The sequence below is a fragment of the Malania oleifera genome, chromosome 9, assembly GCF_029873635.1.
Source record: "Malania oleifera isolate guangnan ecotype guangnan chromosome 9, ASM2987363v1, whole genome shotgun sequence".
In the NCBI taxonomy this organism is placed as follows: domain Eukaryota; kingdom Viridiplantae; phylum Streptophyta; class Magnoliopsida; order Santalales; family Ximeniaceae; genus Malania; species Malania oleifera.
Genome location: NC_080425.1, coordinates 25,980,968 through 26,000,075, shown reverse-complemented (window position 1 = coordinate 26,000,075; position 19,108 = coordinate 25,980,968).

Sequence of the window (19,108 nt, the reverse complement as noted above, 5' to 3'; positions counted from 1 at the left end):
CCTATGGTTCACATCTCGTTTTTGGAAGAGTCTGCAAGGGGCTATGGGTTCTCAGTTGTCATTCAGTACAACGTTTCATCCTCAAAAAGATGAGTAAACGGAGAGGACGATACAAATTCTGGAGGATATGCTGCGAGCATGTGTGCTGGACTTTGGAGGTCGTTGGATGCAGTATTTGCCACTGGTCAAGTTTGTTTATAACAACAGCTACCAGGCCAACATGGGGATGACACCATATGAGGCATTATATGGCAGGAGGTGCCGATCCCCATTATAATGGGATGAGATTGGGGAGAGACAGATATTGGAGCCAGAGCTGATACAACAGACCTAGGATAAAGTCAGACTCATCAGGGACAGGATCTAAATAGCACAGAGCCAGTAAAAGAGTTATGCAAATACTCACTGGCGAGAACTGGAGTTTGACCTAGGAGATCACGTATTCCTGAAGGTGGCACCTATGAAAGGTGTTATGAGGTTTGGGAGGAAGAGTAAGCTGAGCCCTAGGTATATTGGACCATTAGAGATTCTTGAAAGAGTGGGTCCAATTACCTATCATTTGACATTACCACCGGTCCTATCTAGGATTCATGACATATTCCACATTTTCTATGCTAAGGAAGTACGTCCCAGACCCCTCCAATATGATCAGTTATGAAGCACTGGAGTTGGGAGATACTTTAGCTTATGAGGAAGTGCCAGTGCAGATTCTTGACTGGAATGAACAGGAGCTACGCACGAAGAAGATTTCACTGGTGAAAGTTTTGTGGCGCAATCATGCTGTTGAGGAGGCTTCTTGGGAACTAAAGGATCAGATGCGCCAGAGATATCCATACTTATTCAGTGGAGTTTAGGGTTGAGCCAGTCAAAGTGAATGGAATAATACTGTTTATTTTTATTTGTATAGTGTGAGTTTTTAGTTTTGAAATATGAATGGCTTTGGGAGAATTTTGAATAGTTGTAATCTCCCAGAACCCTCTTTGTAACTACGGTGTTCCTCTGTTATAAGTGAAGGTAATTAATAAAATTGGGGTATTTCTCTTTAAGGATGAAAAGCTGATGAATAGCAAATTTCGAGGACGAAATTTTTATGATGGGAGAATGTAATAACCCCAAAAATGACTATACAAGATTAGTGGAGTGATCCCTAAAAATAAAACAAATAAATAAATAAACTTATTTAATTATAATAATAATAATAATTTATTTTTATTTTTATTAATAAATATATTATTATTAATATTAATTAAATATTATTCTTATTATTATCATTATTATTATTATTATATAGATATAACCAGGAAGCCCCGGGTTCTCTCTGAACTCTCTCTCTCTCTCTCTCTCTCTCCTCTCATTCTCTCTCCCTCTCTTGTCATTTTTCCCCACGAATACTCGCCTGATCGGGAATCGAAAGATACCACTGGACTCCATTTTTCACTACCGTCATTTCTATCGGAGCGGATTGGTGGTAGAAGCGGCGTAGGCGTATCTCCTGAGATAAGTTAATTCCTAGTTTTTTCTCAATTTCTTACAAATTATAAGTACGATTGACGATCGGACACCACCATGAGAATTTAGGGATGATTCTCTACAAGTATAGCAGGACAGATTTCTCATGGGGTCGTCGTGGGCAAAATCCCTAATTTGGGATATGGGGGTTATTAAGGGGTTTATTTTTAATTAATTAGTATTAATTTAGAAATGTTAAAATATCGAGCATCTGGGATTGAAGTAGGATTTCTAAAATTTAGAGCTCGAGTCAGCTTCGCGGGTGTAATTTTGAGATCCACAGACATAATTTAGGAAATTAAGTGAGACTGTTAAATGTTAGTTTAAATGTTAATTTCAAGTATATGGAGCCGAGGGAAGGTTAGATGGGTATTATTTTGGGGAAATAAGTTAATTAATCTGAGAAAAATATAAATTGAAGGAGTTGAATTTCGGGCATCAAAGGCGTAAGATTTGGGTTCTACGAGACTCTCAGTAAGTCAAGTAAGGGGACTAAATTATAACAGTATTTTTAGAACTACTGTTTGAATTAATATGTGAAAATGAGCATATGGTATTTTGTCTGAAAATTATTATGATGTAAATATCAGATAAATTGTGTGTGTTGAATCAGGTGTAATCCCAAGAGGGGGGTGAATTGGGTGTTTAAAAATTCTTTGCCACTTATTTACCACTTAAACCCTTCTTATATATTTACCAATGACTTCTTGTTACTCAATTGCTAATGTGCAATGCTATCCAACCTATACATGCAATAAAAATAATTTAAATGCAGTGCTGAAAGTAAAGAGTAAAGGGAAGAGAGAAGACAAACACGGTTTTACAAGGTTCAACCGACTTGGCCTGTGTCTTCGCCTTGAGCAACCACTCACGGATTTCACTAAATCCCTTCTGCTTAAATTTTGACGAAGATTCCCTTACAATCTGTTGCTTACAAGAGGCACAACTCCCTCCTATTGCGCTGCTTACAAGAGATACAACTCTCTCCTCACACACCGGTTCACATACTGAACCGTGTATACAATAGAATCTGAAAAAAAAAAAAACACTCAAAAATGCTAGCGTATAAGTATAAATCAAATTCCTAACACATTAGCATATGATTAAATTTGAAGCTCATGAATGTATGAAAATGGTACAATCATTTTATGTATGATATACTTCAACACACAAAAACCTCTTTATCAAAAACTCACAAGTAAGGAAATGTTTGAAGTGCTTTGGAGTATATTAGGGTTCTAGTTCACTTTTTAAGGATGCACAAATATATTTGATGTGAACTTATAAAAAAAACTTTGTCTTGAATATTAAATCAATCAAAAATACAAAGTTTTCTTTCAAATATTCAATCACAACACAACCTTTGCAATCTGCAAATATATATTGATATGGATTCCAAAGGTCAAAAAACAGTGTGATTTATTTTAAAAAATATCCTTCAATAATATATTTATTTAAGAACTCCAAGGATATATAGTCAAGTGTTTTAATATATCTAAGATATGAATCTTTTATCTTAATACACACTCGAATCAAATCATTCAATCAACAACACAACATTAATCAAGTAATGATCTTGTTTAAAATAACTATGTATATGTATAGACACTTTCGAGATCAACCTTTTAATCAAAATAGATTTTTCAATAATAAGCTTTTATGAACAATATATATATACTTTTGAATCAACGACCAATCAACCAAAAGCTAAACAAGCTTCTCAAGTAATGATCTTTTCAAAAATTATTTTTTAATATGTATGTATGTGCACACTCAAGATCAAACTTTTCTAAAGATAATTAAGAGCAAGTAATGAGATGAGAAGTTCTTGAAAATAATAACTTGAATGATCAAACATCAATACTAGTATGAGAATTCAGATGAGTAAACAAGTTCCCTTTGAGGTTCTGAGTTGACTTGCCCAAGTTCGATGATTAGAGATTGAAGTGTAGGCAATTGTATAGCAATAGGAGCAGGTTTTCCAATATTCTTTTAACAAGATGTGTTCTTCTCTTTCTTGTGTGTCTTCGCTTCGTCCTAGGGTTTAAATATTCAGTATATATAGTGTTTTACCCTTAGGATTGATCTCAACCATTGGATCAAAGAAATAGCTCGCGAGTTCGTTTAATAAAAATCACAATTTTAAGTTTCCCGCAGGTTCAGGCGCCTGAGGGTGAAAGCCCAGGCGATGGAAGTTTCTTTACCCTTTGAAAATTTAACTTGGGATGCAGGGTCAAGCGCCTAAAGATAGGGTCAGGCTCCTGAAGTCGTTCAAGCGCCTGAGGTTCCAGGGTCAGGTGACCTAGGTGCCTCGGCCAATTTGCTGTGTTTTCCCATTAATTCTTCAGGCTACCGAACTTAATCTTCAGGATCTTGAAGAAATTCTTCAGGCTACTGAGGGTGAGTTCAGGCTACTGAAGTCCCATTTTTCTCAATTTTGTTTTTCTAATTTAAAAATATGCTTTGCTTTTTTTCTTGGGCCTTTTATAAAACATATTTTCCATGATTTTAAAAACATTTCTAAGTCCATGAAGGTTCCCTAATGGTATATATGAAATGCATGAATCCTAAAATCATTTTATGTTATGTTGAGCCTCAAATTAAATCATATGAAAATGTAAGTACATGAGTTCTAAATACTCATTCCCAAGATGTTCTTGAACCTTTCCGCTTACATCTTGATTCTTGTATTTTTTGAGTTCCATGGATCTTGCCAAATATGTTAGCTTTACTTTGTGACTTCCACAAACTCAATGCACAGATCAAATACCAAGTGATTTGTCATTATCAAAATCGGATTGGACTCGTAGAGTCAACAATCTCCCCCTTTTTTATGATGACAAATGCACGAGCAAAAAATATATAATGGGTTACGCCTAACAAGATCCCCCCTCAATTAATGCATCAAATATTCAATGAATAACAATATACTCATGTTCATACACAAAGTTCCTGAATCTAAATGAAGTATGAAATATGCTCATAATGAATATGTTCATGATGTTTCAATCCATGACATCGACAACTGTTTCTCCCCCTTTGCATATCTCCCTCTTTGCATAATTCCATTCTATTATTTTTGCTTCTAATCTATTATTTTTGCTTCCAATTTTCTCCCCCTTTTGACATCAACAAAAAGGTGTAAACTAATAAAGCATGAGTAGATGTACCCTTATGTTCTTCTACCCTTAGAAATCTTAAGGTTTTAAATGTGTCCAATTGTTGATTAATGCAATACCAAGTAATTATATCATAAGTGACATTGCTCCCTATGAATTATATCATCTAACATAATTCTAAGCAACCTCTCAACTATGCGTGAGACCTAATTCATGCCTAATTTGGATAAATCTATCCTCCACAAGTGGTTTCGTGAATATATTTGCCCATTGTTCATCCGTGCATACAAACTCTAGTGTTACATCCCATTTTTGCACTTGATCACGAAGAAAGTGATGTTGTATTTCTATATGCTTAGTTCGTGAATGTAATATGGGATTCTTTGAAATATTTATCGCATTCGTATTATCACATCTAATAAGGATTGTTTCATAATTTAATCCAAAATCCTTCAGTTGTTGCTTCATGTAAAGCGTTTGAGCACAACAATTACCTGCCGCTATGTATTCAGCCTCAGCTGTGGAAAGAGCAACTGAATTTTGTTTCTTGGAAAAACAAGAGACCAAGGAGTGTCCTAAGAAATGACAAGTACCACTAGTGCTCTTCCTATCCACTTTGCTACCCGCAAAATCAACATCTGAATAACTAATAATCTCAAAGGATGTGTACTTAGGATACCATAACCCAATTTTCACGGTTCCTATCAAATATTTAAGTATCCGTTTAACAGCTAGCAAATGAGACTCTTTTGGTGCAGACTGAAATCTTACTTACAAACATAGCCTAACATTATATCAGGTCTACTGACAATCAGGTATAACAAACTACCTATCATTCCACGATATAGCTTGACGTCTACTGGTATACCTTGTTCATCTTTATCTAATTTCAATGAAGCGCTCATAGGTGTACATAGTATTTTTCCATCTTCCATGTTAAACTTTTTGAGTAAGTCTCTAATATACTTTGATTGATTTATGAATATTCCATGATTTGCTTGTTTGATCTGAAGTCCTAGGAAGAAATTTAGTTCACTGATCATGCTCATCTCAAATTCATTTTGCATGGTATTGGCAAATTCATTACACAATTCTTTATCTGTAGCGCCAAATATGATGTCATCTATATATACTTGTACTAGGAGAATATCATCTTTCTTAGACTTTATGAACAAGGTTATATCTATTTTTCCTCTTATAAATTTATTTTCTAATAGAAAACTGCTTAGCCTTTCATACCAAGCTCTAGGAGTTTACTTTAAACCGTACAAGGCTTTTGTCAGTCTATACACATGATCTGGATTCTTATGGTTTTCAAAGCCTGGGGTTATTCTACATACACTTCTTCATTTATGTAATCATTTAAAAATACACTTTTGACATCCATTTGATATAGTTTGAAATCCTTCAAAGCTGCATATGCTAAAAGCATTCGTATGGCTTCCATCCTTGCTACAGGGGCAAATGTTTCTTCAAAATCTATACCTTCTTCTTGATTATCCCTAAGCTACTAATCTAGCCTTCACAACTACTCCATGTTCATCTTTCTTATTCTTATATATCCATTTGGTCCCTATGATTGACTTATCCTCAGGTCTAGGAACTAATGTCCATACTTTGTTTCTCTCAAATTGATTTAACTCTTCTTGCATGGACAGCACCCAAGATTCATCCTCTATAGCTTCACTCACATTCTTAGATTCTTCTTGAGATAGAAATGCAAAATGACTAACCATGTTCCTAAGAGAGGAGCGAGTGGCTACTCCACGTAATGGTTCACCTATTATTTGATCTATGAGATGATTCTTTATATATTTCCATTCTCTAAATGGTTCATTAACCTCATTTTCAGTTTGATCAATTTCAATGGATGGTTCTTTGAGTTCATTTTTCTTTTTATGAATCATTCTCAATTGATAATTCTTCAAATTCCTTGTTTAATTCAATTTCATCTTCATCAGTTCTTTTGGAGAAGGGATTTGACTCATCAAACACTACATGGATAGATTTTATAACCGTCAATGTTCGTTTGTTATATACTCTATAGGCTTTACTATCCAAGGCATACCCTAGGAAGATACCTTCATCCAATTTCACATCAAACTTTCCTAGATGCTTATTCTCTCTAAGCACAAAACACTTACAGCCAAAGACATGAAAATATGATATGCTTGGTCTATGGTCATTCCATAATTCGTAAGGAGTCTTATTAAGTAATGGTCTAATTAATACTCTGTTTAGCATATAGCAGGCGGTATTCACTACCTCAGCCCAGAAGTATTTAGGTAACTTATGTTCGTTAAGCATAGTTCTGGCAATTTCTTGTATAGACCTATTCTTCCTTTCAACTACGTCATTCTGTTGCGGTGTTCTAGGAGCTAAAAAATTATGGGCAATTCCTAATGAATTACAATAGTCTTTCATGCCTTAATTTTTTAATTTTCTACTCCTATCACTTCGAATTTTAGTAATTGTATATCCCTTTTCATTTTGGACTTTCTTGCACAGGTTTATAAATTGTTCACATGCTTCATCTTTGTGACCTAAGAATAGTACCCATGTGTATCTTGAAAAATCATCAACTATGACAAAGGCGTATGATTTTCCTCCTAAATTCTGAATTGGGTTTGGTCCAAATAAGTCTAAGTGTAGCATTTGGAGTGGCCTAGTAGTGGAGATATCTTTCTTCTTCTTAAAGCTTGTTCTTGCTTGTTTTCCTAGTTGGCATGCATCACAAATTTTATCTTTCACAAATTTAGTCTTAGGCAGTCCCTTAACTAATTCTTTCTTAACTAGTTTTGAGATTAAATCCATGTTTGCGTGTCCTAGTCGCCTATGCCAAATCCAGCTTATTTCATTCATAGCAGATAAGCATGTCACACTCTATGAAGTTAAGTATTCAAACCTTGTGGTATATACGTTTTCATGACACTTAACAATGAACAATATCTTATTATCAGTTTTGTGTTCAACTTTGCACTTGTCATGTTCAAATGATACTTTGTAGACTTTATCACATAGTTGACTTATGCTCAATAAATTGTGCTTTAAACCTTCAACTAATAAAAAATCATTTATAATGAGTGAGGAATCATTACCGACTTTACTTACACCTGTGATTCTTCCTTTAGCATTATCTCCAAAAGTAACAAACCCTTCATCCTTGGGTATAATGGATGTGAACTTTGCTTTATCCCCAATTATGTGACGTGAGCATCCGCTATCCATATACCATCTATCTTTTGAAGACGTTGATCTTAAGTAAATCTGTAAGACACAATCAAACAACTAGTTTTGGTACCCAGATTTTCTTGGGTCCAGGGAGGTTAGTGCTAGATTGACCTTTGACCTTCCTTACTTTCTTTATTTTTACATCTTTATTTTTTAAAGGACAGTCGAATTGCATACGACCCAAACTTCTACATTTAAAGCAAGTAGTATTTATATAGTAATTCTTAGTTTGAGCATATGACTTTGACTCTTTTGTAAAATAACCCATGTAAAGATGTCTATTCTTTAGATTTTCCTTTCCATTAAAATCGAGCCCTTCCTTATCTAGGAAATTTCTTTGAGATCCTAGGAGCTTTTCAAAATTGTTTTGTCTTTCAGTAAATTTAAAAATAATTTCAAATTTATCTTTCAAATCCTTTTCTAACTCCTCAATTTTCAAATCTTTATTTCTTAAGAAAGATGGATGAGATTCATTTTGACGTTCAAGCAAGCTTGAAAGTTCTTTGACTTCACTTCTTAACTCAAAAATTTTCTTTGTTCTCTTCTCAAGCATTTTAATAGTGTACAGGTATTCTTGTTTCAGTTCATCATATGAAATCATATCATTTTCATTTTCAGAATCATTGGAATAATATGAAGATGATGAAAATGATGATTGTACCTCAAGGTTATCATGTGTCATTAGACACAGATTGGCGACCTCGTCGTCACTAGATTCAGATTCTGAACTGCTAGTGTTGTGTGTATCCCAACCAACTTTCAGCACCTTCTTCTTTTTCTTTGAGGCTTTTACGAGCTTGGGGCACTTAGGCTTGATGTGTCCAACTTCTTGGCAGTTGTAGCATGTTGGTGGATCCTCCTTCTTTTTCTTCATGCTTTGTTATCCTCTTTCCGATTTAAAATTCCAAAATTTTCTGTTAAACTTCTTGTTCTTCTTCAAAAACTTCCCGAACTTCTTTGTTAGCAAGATCATGTCATCATTCGTTTCGGAATCACTTCCTTCACTTGAATAGCTTGATAATGTCTTAAGTGCAGTGACCTTCTTTACTTTGCTTTGCTCATTTTTCCTCTCGTTTATTGCCAGCTCATAGGTGATGAGCAATCTAATGAGTTCGTCCACCGACATCTCCTTGAGATTTGTCCTTTCTGCTATTACTGTAACTTTTGCTTCCCACATTGGAGGTAATCCCCTGAGTATTTTCCTGATCAACTCATAAGTGGGGTAAGTTCTTCCAAGAACATTTAAAGAATTAATGATGTGTGTGAATCTAGTGTACATGGATTGTATAGATTCATCAGTCGTCATTTTAAATTCTTAATAATCACTAGTGAGCATGTTTATCCTACTATCCTTGACTTCCTTAGTGTCTTCATATATAACTTCTATTTTTTCCCAAATTTCTTCAGTAGAGTTACATGTCATTACCCTATTAAATTCATTGACATCTAATGCACAGAAAAGTAAGTTCATGGCAGTGACATTGATTTGTACTGACATCCAATCCTCTTCAGTATATTCATCTTCAGTTTTAGGTACATTAATCTTATCAATTACTTTCATACGAATGTAATTTCCCTAAGTCACTATTTTTCAAACCTTCCAATTTACGTTCAGTAGATATATGCTCATCCTACATTTCCAATAGGTGTAATTTACAACACAAAAGATGGGTGGTCTAGTGGATGAGTGTCCCTCACCGAATGGAGTTACACCAATGTGTACCATGTGATCTTTTTACAAACTAACTATCAATTTTATGTAAACCCGCTCTGATACCAAATGTTGAATTAGGTGTAATCCCAAGAGGGGGGGGGTGAATTGGGTGTTTAAAAATTCTTTGCTACTTATTTACCACTTAAACCCTTCTTATATATATTTACCAATGACTTCTTGTTACTCAATTGCTAATGTGCAATGCTATCCAACCTATACATGCAATAAAAATAATTTAAATGCAATGCTGAAAGTAAAGAGTAAAGGAAAGAGAGAAGACAAACACGGTTTTACGAGATTCAGCCGACTTGGCCTACGTCCTCGCCTTGAGCAACCACTCAAGGATTTCACTAAATCCCTACTCCTTAAATTGGGACGGAGCTTCCCTTACAATCCACTGCTTACAAGAGGCACAACTCCCTTCTACTGCACTGCTTACAAGAGATACAACTCTCTTCTCACACACCAGTTCGCACATCAAACCGTGTATATAATAGAATCTGAAAAATAACACTTAAAAATGCTTCTAACAAAAGTGTGTGAGTACAAATCAAATTCCTAACACATTAGCATATGATTAAACTTGAAACTTATGAATGTATGAAAACGATACAATCATTTTATGTATGATATGCTTCAACAAACAAAAACTTCTTTATCAAAAACTCTCAAGTAAAGAAATGTTTGAAGTGCTTTGGAGTATATTAGGGTTCTAATTCACTTTTTAAAGATGCACAAATATATTTGATGTGAACTTATAAAAAAACTTTGTCTTGAATATTAAATCAATAAAAAATACAAAGGTTTCTTCCAAATATTCAATCACAATACAACCTTTGCAATCTGCAAATATATATTGATATGGATTCCAAAGGTAAAAAACAATGTGATTTATTTAAGAAAATATCCTTCAACAATATATTTATCTAAGAACTAAAAGGATATATATTCAAGTGTTTTAATATATCTAAGATATGAATCTTTTAACTTAATACAAACTTGAATAAAATCATTCAATCAACAACACAACCTTAATCAAGTAATGATCTTGTTTAAAATAACTATGCATATGTATAGGCACTTTCAAGATCAACCTTTTAATCAAAATAGATTTTTTAATAATAAGCTCTTATGAACAATATATATATATATATATATATATATATATATACTTTTGAATCAACGACCAATTAACCAAAAGCTAAACAAGTTTCTCAAATAATGATCTTTTCAAAAACGATTTTTTATATGTATGTATGTGCACACTCAAGATCAAACTTTTCTAAAGATAATTAAGAGCAAGTAATGAGATGAGAAGTTCTTGAAAATAATAACTTGAATGATCAAACATCAATACTAGTATGAGAATTCAGATGAGTAAACAAGTTCCCTTTGAGGTTCTGAGTTGATTTGCCCAAGTTCGATGATTAGAGATTGAAGTGTAGGCAATCGTATAGCAATAGGAGCAAGTTTTCCAATATTCTTTCAACAAGATGTGTTCTTCTCTTTCTTGTGTGTCTTCACTTCGTCCTAGGGTTTAGATATTTAGTATATATAGTGTTTTACCCTTAGGATTGATCTCAACCATTAGATCAAAGAAATAGCTCGCAAGTTCGTTTATTAAAAATCACAATTTTAAGTTTCCCACAGGTTTAGGCGCCTGAGGGTGAATGCCCAGGTGACCGAAGTTCCTTTACCCTTTGAAAATTTAACTTGGGATACAGGGTCAGGCGCTTAAAGATAAGGTCAGGCTCCTGAAGTGGTTCAGGCGCCTGAGGTTCTAGGGTCAGGCGCCCGAGGTGCCTCGGTCAACTTGCTATGTTTTTCCATTAATTCTTCAGGCTACCGAACTTAATCTTCAAGCTCCTGAAGAAATTCTTCAGGCTACTGAGGGTGAGTTCAAGCTACTAAAATCCCTTTTTTTTCTCAATTTTCTTTTTCTAATTTAAAAATATGCTTTACTCTTTTTCTTGGGCCTTTTATAAAATATATTTTCCATGATTTAAAAAGCATTTCTAAGTCCATGAAGGTCCCCTAATGATATACATGAAATGCATAAATCCTAAAATCATTCTAAGTTATGTCGAGTCTCAAATTAAATCATATGAAAATGTAAGTACATGAGTTCTAAATACCCATTCCCAAGATGTTCTTGAACTTTGCCGCTTGCATCTTGATTCTTGTACTATTTCAGTTCCATGGATCTTGCCAAAATATGTTAGCTTTACTTTGTGACTTCCATGACTCGCTATTGTTTCGTGCATGCTTAATATAGTTCATGTTCACAAACTCAATGCACAAATCAAATACCAAGTGATTTATCATTATCAAAACCAAAATGGACTCGTAGAGTCAACAGTGTGGTATTTGAGTAATATTAAATTGTGATGTTTTGGAGTATGAAATTAATATATTATGAATATTAGATGAAAACTGTGTGACATATGACATGTGTTGAAAAATGTGAAATATAACGATGAGTATTTTTTGAGAAAATATTGAAATGAGAATGATTGATGTGATTACTGGAAAATAATGAAATGTGGTATTTATATGTGAGTAGAAATTATTTGCATGAAAAATGTAATTGTACAAATTACCGATATGAGTATTTTGGGAAATATGAAAATACGTGAAATATGATATGTACTATTATGAGATGATGGAATGTGCACAGAAAATGATGAGAATATTTATATTGAACTGAATTGTGATATAATGAAATATGATTGATGAAATGTCAATATCGCATAATGATTGCGGGTATGTGGTAGTGAACCCTGATGGATGGTTATAATATTGAGCACAGTACCGTTGCTAATGGTGTAGTGCAACCACATTGACTCTTAGAGCGTGTGACATGACAGTCGACTGTGCCATTTTGTTAGGTTCTTGGACCCCCTGAGTCCAAATTAAGGTTATAGGTCGGCCAATCGTACTACAGACGCGATATGATATTTTGATCTAACTGAGTCAGCCAACCGCAGTTAAATCCAGCCTTCGGGCCGCACAACCTTGACCATGGGAGGAAGCATAGCGTGCAAAGAAAGATCCTTAGGGTGGCCATGAGTTACAGACGCGATGTTGGTATTTGATACCAAGGATACTCATGAGTCGGAAAGTAAAATGGAAACGGAAAGTGAAAGAATGATAAAATTGGTTAAAATGAGAAATGAAAGAAAGAATGGAAATTGAGAAACAAAGAATGATAAAATTGAGAAATGAAACTGTGTGAGTTAATAATATAAATAATTGAGGTAAAGTGAAACTCTCCGCCTGAGGGCTTATTGGATAAGGTGAGTGTCCTGATAGGTATCAGATGCGGTCATACTTGACTGCATAACGTGGTATGTGATGGATATGTACATATATATATGTTGATACTCTGAGTATTGTATTCTGACTGTTATATATATACTGTCTTCCTGTTAGGTTGTATAAATGAAATAACTTTTTTACTCGGTACCTAATGCGGGTCGGGTCATATGAATGGTAATAGGGTTGTTAATGTGGTCGGCTCACATGTAAATTATTTATTATTATTTATAAAAAAAAATTGGTACAAAAATCGAGGCATCACAAAGGAGTTGAGAGACAAGTTAGGCACAACATATGTGTCAGGTACAAAAAAAATTGGAGTAGAAACATGACCAAAATTACTAACAGACATATGTGAACCATCAACAGTATAAATTAAGGGAACATAATTTAAAGACTGCTTATGTGTCACTAAAGAGGAATCAGAGGTCATATGATTGCAATAGGCAGAATCAATAAACCAAGGTGTAAAGGTATCTGTGGAGACTGATAAGGCAGTAGAAGTGCGGGATAGAACTTGGGTGATAATTACCTCAAGGTCAGCTGCAGAAAAAGACAACAAAGGAGGTGCAGAAGATGGAGCAGAAACTGAGGAGTTGGTGGAGACAGCAGCAACAGACTTGGAAAAGGAAGATGCCTTAACCTTGAGAGCATCCCTAACATCCTTGCCCTTCTTCTTAGGATAAACGGAAATACAGTGACCGTCTTCCTTATAATAATGGCACTGGCCATTGAAGCGGCGCAATTTAGAAGAAGCAACAGTTGCAGCAAGAGTAGCCGGAGTAGAGGAGCTAGACGAAGCAGTAGCCAAGACCATATTGGTAGAATGAACCCAACAAGTTTGTTAGCGTATCTCCTCAGAAATGAGCTCCACAAGAGCAACCTCAAGTGTAGGAAGAGGAGATCAATGTAACAAAGAAGCTCGAGTATTCTCAAATTCATCCCGGATATGCATCATAAAGCATATGAAATGACAATAATTCCGATATGCAGCAAAAAGCTTAATCGACTGCTCATCAGAAAAAGTAGGGTTAGCTTGATAAAGCTGATCCCAAATGCCACTAATCTGAGCATGAAACTCGGCAATAAACTGTCTAGGTTCTTGACGTATCTGGGAAAGCCTGGTTTCAAACTAAAACTCGAGAGCAACATCATTACCACAGTTGTATCGTTTTGCCAAAAAATCCCAAGCAAGTTAGGCATTATGAAACTTAGGAAGTAGGCTCTGAATAGTAGGAACTGATGTATTAATAAACCAGGAAAGGATCTTACAGTGAGTATTTTCCCATTCATCAAGAGCCTCATCAAACTCCTCTGTGGATTGCATGGCAGTCTTTATGGGTTTTTGTTTTGTTCCAGTAACAAAACATCATAATCTCCGAACAATAAAAAAAACTGACATTTGTTGGGTACAAGCATTGTAGTTGGAGCCATTCAAAACAATATCTATAGGGTGAGCAACATCAGTTAAAGACGCCATAAAAAATGGATAATACTAACCAATGTAGAGCAAAGAGAAATTTAAGGGAATTTGAGAGACGAGTCTAAGAGATACCACGCCAAAAAACTGGCGCGCCTCTAGTGAAAGAACGCTGCTAGAGAGAGCCGAATACGGAACTGAGAGGTGAGGCGGCTCGCTGCGGAGAGCTATCTATATCCTGCACATGGTGGTCATGTAAAGAAAAAAAAAAGATGCAAGGACAATATTTAAAATTCAAATCACAGTAAAAATTAATCAAGTCCTGAATCAGTGCTATGGTGGTCCCGAACAAGTGTTGTGGCTCACAATCGGAGCGAAGACCGATTTAGAGCCCACCGGCCATGTGGAGGCACCCTTGTGTAACGGTGATGTCGTTCGTCCTTAGTCGGCTTAGAGTGTGCAGCAGTGGCTCAGTGCTATGACGAAGGAAGATGTGCTAAGATGTGATAACATAGTGTCTCGTGAACTCGGGTGCTCTCTGCGTTTGAATCAGATAGAAAAGTTGTCTGCAATGTACACCAACGTGAAAATGGTCGTGGCCAGCAAAGGTTCCAACAGCTCCAGACCGTCTTCGAGTTTTGTTACGCCCTCGTCCTCTATAAAGAAACCCAAAATGAGGGAGGCTGACAGAGGCGTTCGAGGTAAGCAGCGTACCGGAGGACCTAGGTGGATAGGTTCCAATGTCGTCACTGAAGGTAGAGAGTTTGTGGTAGTTGTAGCCTCCGACAGCAAGGAAGATGAAGAACTGGTTCTGGAGGATGAAGGAGTCGCGAGGTAAGGATTTTGGGTTATCGGAAAGACAACGTCGCCAGAGAAGGAGAGTTGTCATCGCCGAGAGACGAAGCACGCTAAGAGACAAGAGAAACAGAGTGGCAGAGAATCAAGAACGCCATACGAGAGAGACGTAATTCGCGACGGAGACAGAGAGAGAGCCGGACAGAGGTTGTTGCATAGCGGTGACGATAAGGAAGGTTAGGGAAGAAAAAAAATAACAGGTTGGTAGTAACTCCAACAAACGTTCAAAAACACAATGTCTTGATGTCCCAAACCCGCCAAACATGCACGGGTACGGCTGCAAACTAGGAAAAATGGGTGAATTTTGAAAAAGACATTTTCGTGGAAAACATGGTGTGTAGAGTCGCCACTAACCTTTTGAAGTGTGGTTAGAACACTTGATTACTACCCGATTAAGGATAGAATCAGTCTGCGCTATTAGAGTTGGGCTCGGGAGTACGATTATGCAAGGAAAAGGTATTAGCACCCACTACACGTCCATTCTTACGAACAGTTAGATTAATCGAAAATTATCCCTTAAACCAAACTTATTAAGCCTTTAAGATTACTCCTTTCCAAAAAAAAAAAAAATGAAAATACTATATAAGTATTCTCTCAGAACCGGGAAATAACCTACCCAAAGAGTTCATGCCTCCCTTTGAAATCATTAGGATCAAAAAATCGAAAAAATAGGTACAAAATATACCCTCGACTTTTAGAAATTTTGTAAGATTTTCCTAACAATGAAAAGTAATATTTTGAGAGGTTTTTGGACTCATTCGGGATTTGAGTCCTCCAAAATATTTTCTATGGCCTTTTCTGATTTTTTTTTTTTGTGATTTTTTTTTCAAGTGTAAAAACATTTTTATGATTTTTTAATATTTTTCTCAAATTTTTAAATAACACAAAGACAATTAAGGCAAAAAACATGATAATATGTGTGAAAGTATTTTCAAAATTTTTCCAAGTTTTTTTTGAAATTTTTATGATTTTTGTGGATTTTTGTGAATTTATTTAATTAAAATTTGAAACGAACCAAAAGAACCAAACCGGTCCCATGCCGGTTCGAAGGACCCAACCGGTTTGGGAAAGAACCGGTCCAAGAAGGGTCGACCAATTTTAGGCCCAGTCAAGGTTGAGTTAATACAACTTACACACATACACATTATAAACTAAAATACTTAAACATACCATAAAACATACACTAAACATAATGACACAACACATAATAATAATAAACTAAAATGTCAAACTAACTCAATACATATGACAATAAACTAACATGAGGAACGTAATAATGAACATAACATGAACCATAAGAAAAAGAAATATAATCATAATGAAGAGCAAAATAGGATTAAAATGCTAAAAATATCACATAATAATAAAAACATCACAATACACAATCAAAAGTCATGTTAGCATCAACATTAAACACAGAATGAGAGAAAACCCAAAATAACATGTTGGATCAAATATAAGCAAATAAATTAAAATAAACAAAACAGAAAGATCCCACAAATATAAATTAAAAGCACATAATAAAAATGAATGTGTGTGTGTGCCTGTGTGTGGGCTGTGTGTGTGCAGTATGTGTGTTTTACTGGGTGTTTTGCTTCGTGTATTTGAAGTGAACAAAATTGTGTGCTACGTGTGTGTTTTGGTGTGTGGGATGTGTGTGTGTGTGTACTGGTGTTGTGTGTGTATTTTACTGTGTGTGTCCGTGGGTGTTTTGTGTGTGCATGCATGTGTTTTGGTGCGGGTAACAGTGTGTGCATGGGGTGAATGAGTGTGAGTGTAAATTAGTGAGTGTTGGTGGTGTGCTTTATTGTGTGTAATAGTGTGTGTGTGTGTGTGTGTGTGTGTGCAGGCAGTATGCGAGTTAGTGTAATAGTGTGTGTTTAGGTGTGTGTGTGTGTGTTTCAGTATGTGTTTTGTGTTGCAGGCAGTGTATGAGTTAGTGTGTGTAAAAGTGTGCGTTTCTGTGTGTGTTAGAAACAGCTTAAACATGAATATTAAAATTTTAAAATCAACATTGCAGGTAACCAATGAATAAATAAAATAAAATAAATAATAATGAATAAATCCAGGAAGTGTTTGTGTGTGCGGGAAACTCACACAAAGGGGGGGGGGGGGGGGGGGCTGCGTTCAGATGGCCAGGAGGTGAGCCAACCGACGACAACAGAGAGACGAGAGTCACTGGAGCCGGAGACTGAGAAGAGAGAAGCCGAGAGACAACCTGCAACCGAAACACTGCCGGAGAAGATAGCCGGAGAACCAACACGAACAGCGAACACCGAAAAGAGAACTAAGAACGAACGCCGCCGACGACTGGGAGCGGTGAGAGCAAGTGTGGACAGAGAGATCAGAAGCGGGCAGCCAGCAACAGAACAGCTCCATCATATGTGCACTCACCCACCATAGTCGTAACCGTAACTGAGCAAGTGACTAGTAAGCACCTCTCTAATAGCTTGGTTTCTGCAGTAAGCCTGAGAGAGAGATGGAGACGTGGGTAGGATTCCGGTGATGGGAAAATGGAGATAGAGAGATGTTCTGGTTTTTTGTTTTCCCCGCTGCTCAGTGTGTATGGTGTAGCCGAGAGTGAGGGTGACGGGTGCTCGTGCTGGTATTAGATGATGCCGGTGCGAGGGAGAGGTCGTGAGAGTAGCCGGATGGTTGGTGGCTCAGTTTGCTGGTGCGGGGTGGAGATGCCGGCTGTGGATCTGCGAGGATATGCGGAGAGAGAGTGTTATGACGTGGTGGAAGTGGAGAGATCCCGGGTGAGACCCGTGAGTTTGCCGGAGGTGAGGGAGGCTGGGTGAGTGGGCTAGGAATGTTGGTGACACCGGTAGCTATTGTCTGGAGATGGAGAGGTAAGCTGGCCATGGTGTGTGAGAATGGTGAGAGAGAGCAAGAGGGAGAAGCCGCAGGCTCTCCCTGCAGATGGTGGAGTGGACGGAGACGGAGCAGTGGAGGTCTCGGATCTAGTGAAGATGACGGCGGCGAGGTCGAAGGAGAACGTGTGCGAGATGGGGTGCGGGGAGTCTGCGAGAGAGACGAGAGAGGGAGAAGGAGAGTGGATGCGAGAGAGTGGGCGGGGGGCAAGCGGACTGCGATGGTGGGGTGACGAGCAAGGGAGACGAGAGGGAAGAAGGAGAATGGGAAACTGTGACTGTGGGAAGGAGAGTGAGAAGCAGATTGGGAGAGTGATGGCGGTGTCGTGAAGCGATGGTGTCTGGGAGCTGGTAGTTTGGCGTTGCAGTAAAACCGAGAGGGTGGAGATGGATGCTGGGCTGGTACGTGAGGGAGAAGGAGACAGGAGGGCAGAATCTGCAGAATGAACAGTGATGGTCCATGGGTGAGGGGGCGAACAGTGCGCGTGTCCGCAGTTCCACCACCCCCCCCCCCCCCCCCCGGGGCCCCCTCTTCATAAGCTTATTATTTTTCTTTTTGTCTTTTGTTTGCCCGGGCAAAATGGGATGCATCCATTGGCGAAGTGTACAATTTTTTCCAAAAAAAAAAAAAAAACAACATACATGAGTTTTTTATGGGATTAACTGTTTTTAAAAAAATATATATTAAATAATACCCCATTCTGGAAAGTACTTCCCAGCGTAATCTCACTACTCGGAGTAGCTAGATTTCTCATGTGTATGGCCTTATGCAAATCTCTCTCCTTGGAGTAGTGAGATTTGATTGTCACGCGTCTGTACCAGATTGAACCTAACATTTAAATCTCGCTACCCGGAGTAGCAAGATTTTTTGTGCACCTATTTATTAGTTTTTCCTTTATTATTTATTTATTGATTAATTAAATTATTTTCTAAATTATTGGAGGGAAGAATCAGTTCATAATTTAGTTAAAAATATTTTTTTATCAAAAATTAATATAACAGTCATACACTATAAATATACACTAATTATATATAATTAAATAGGAAAATCTTCTATTATTTTATTGAG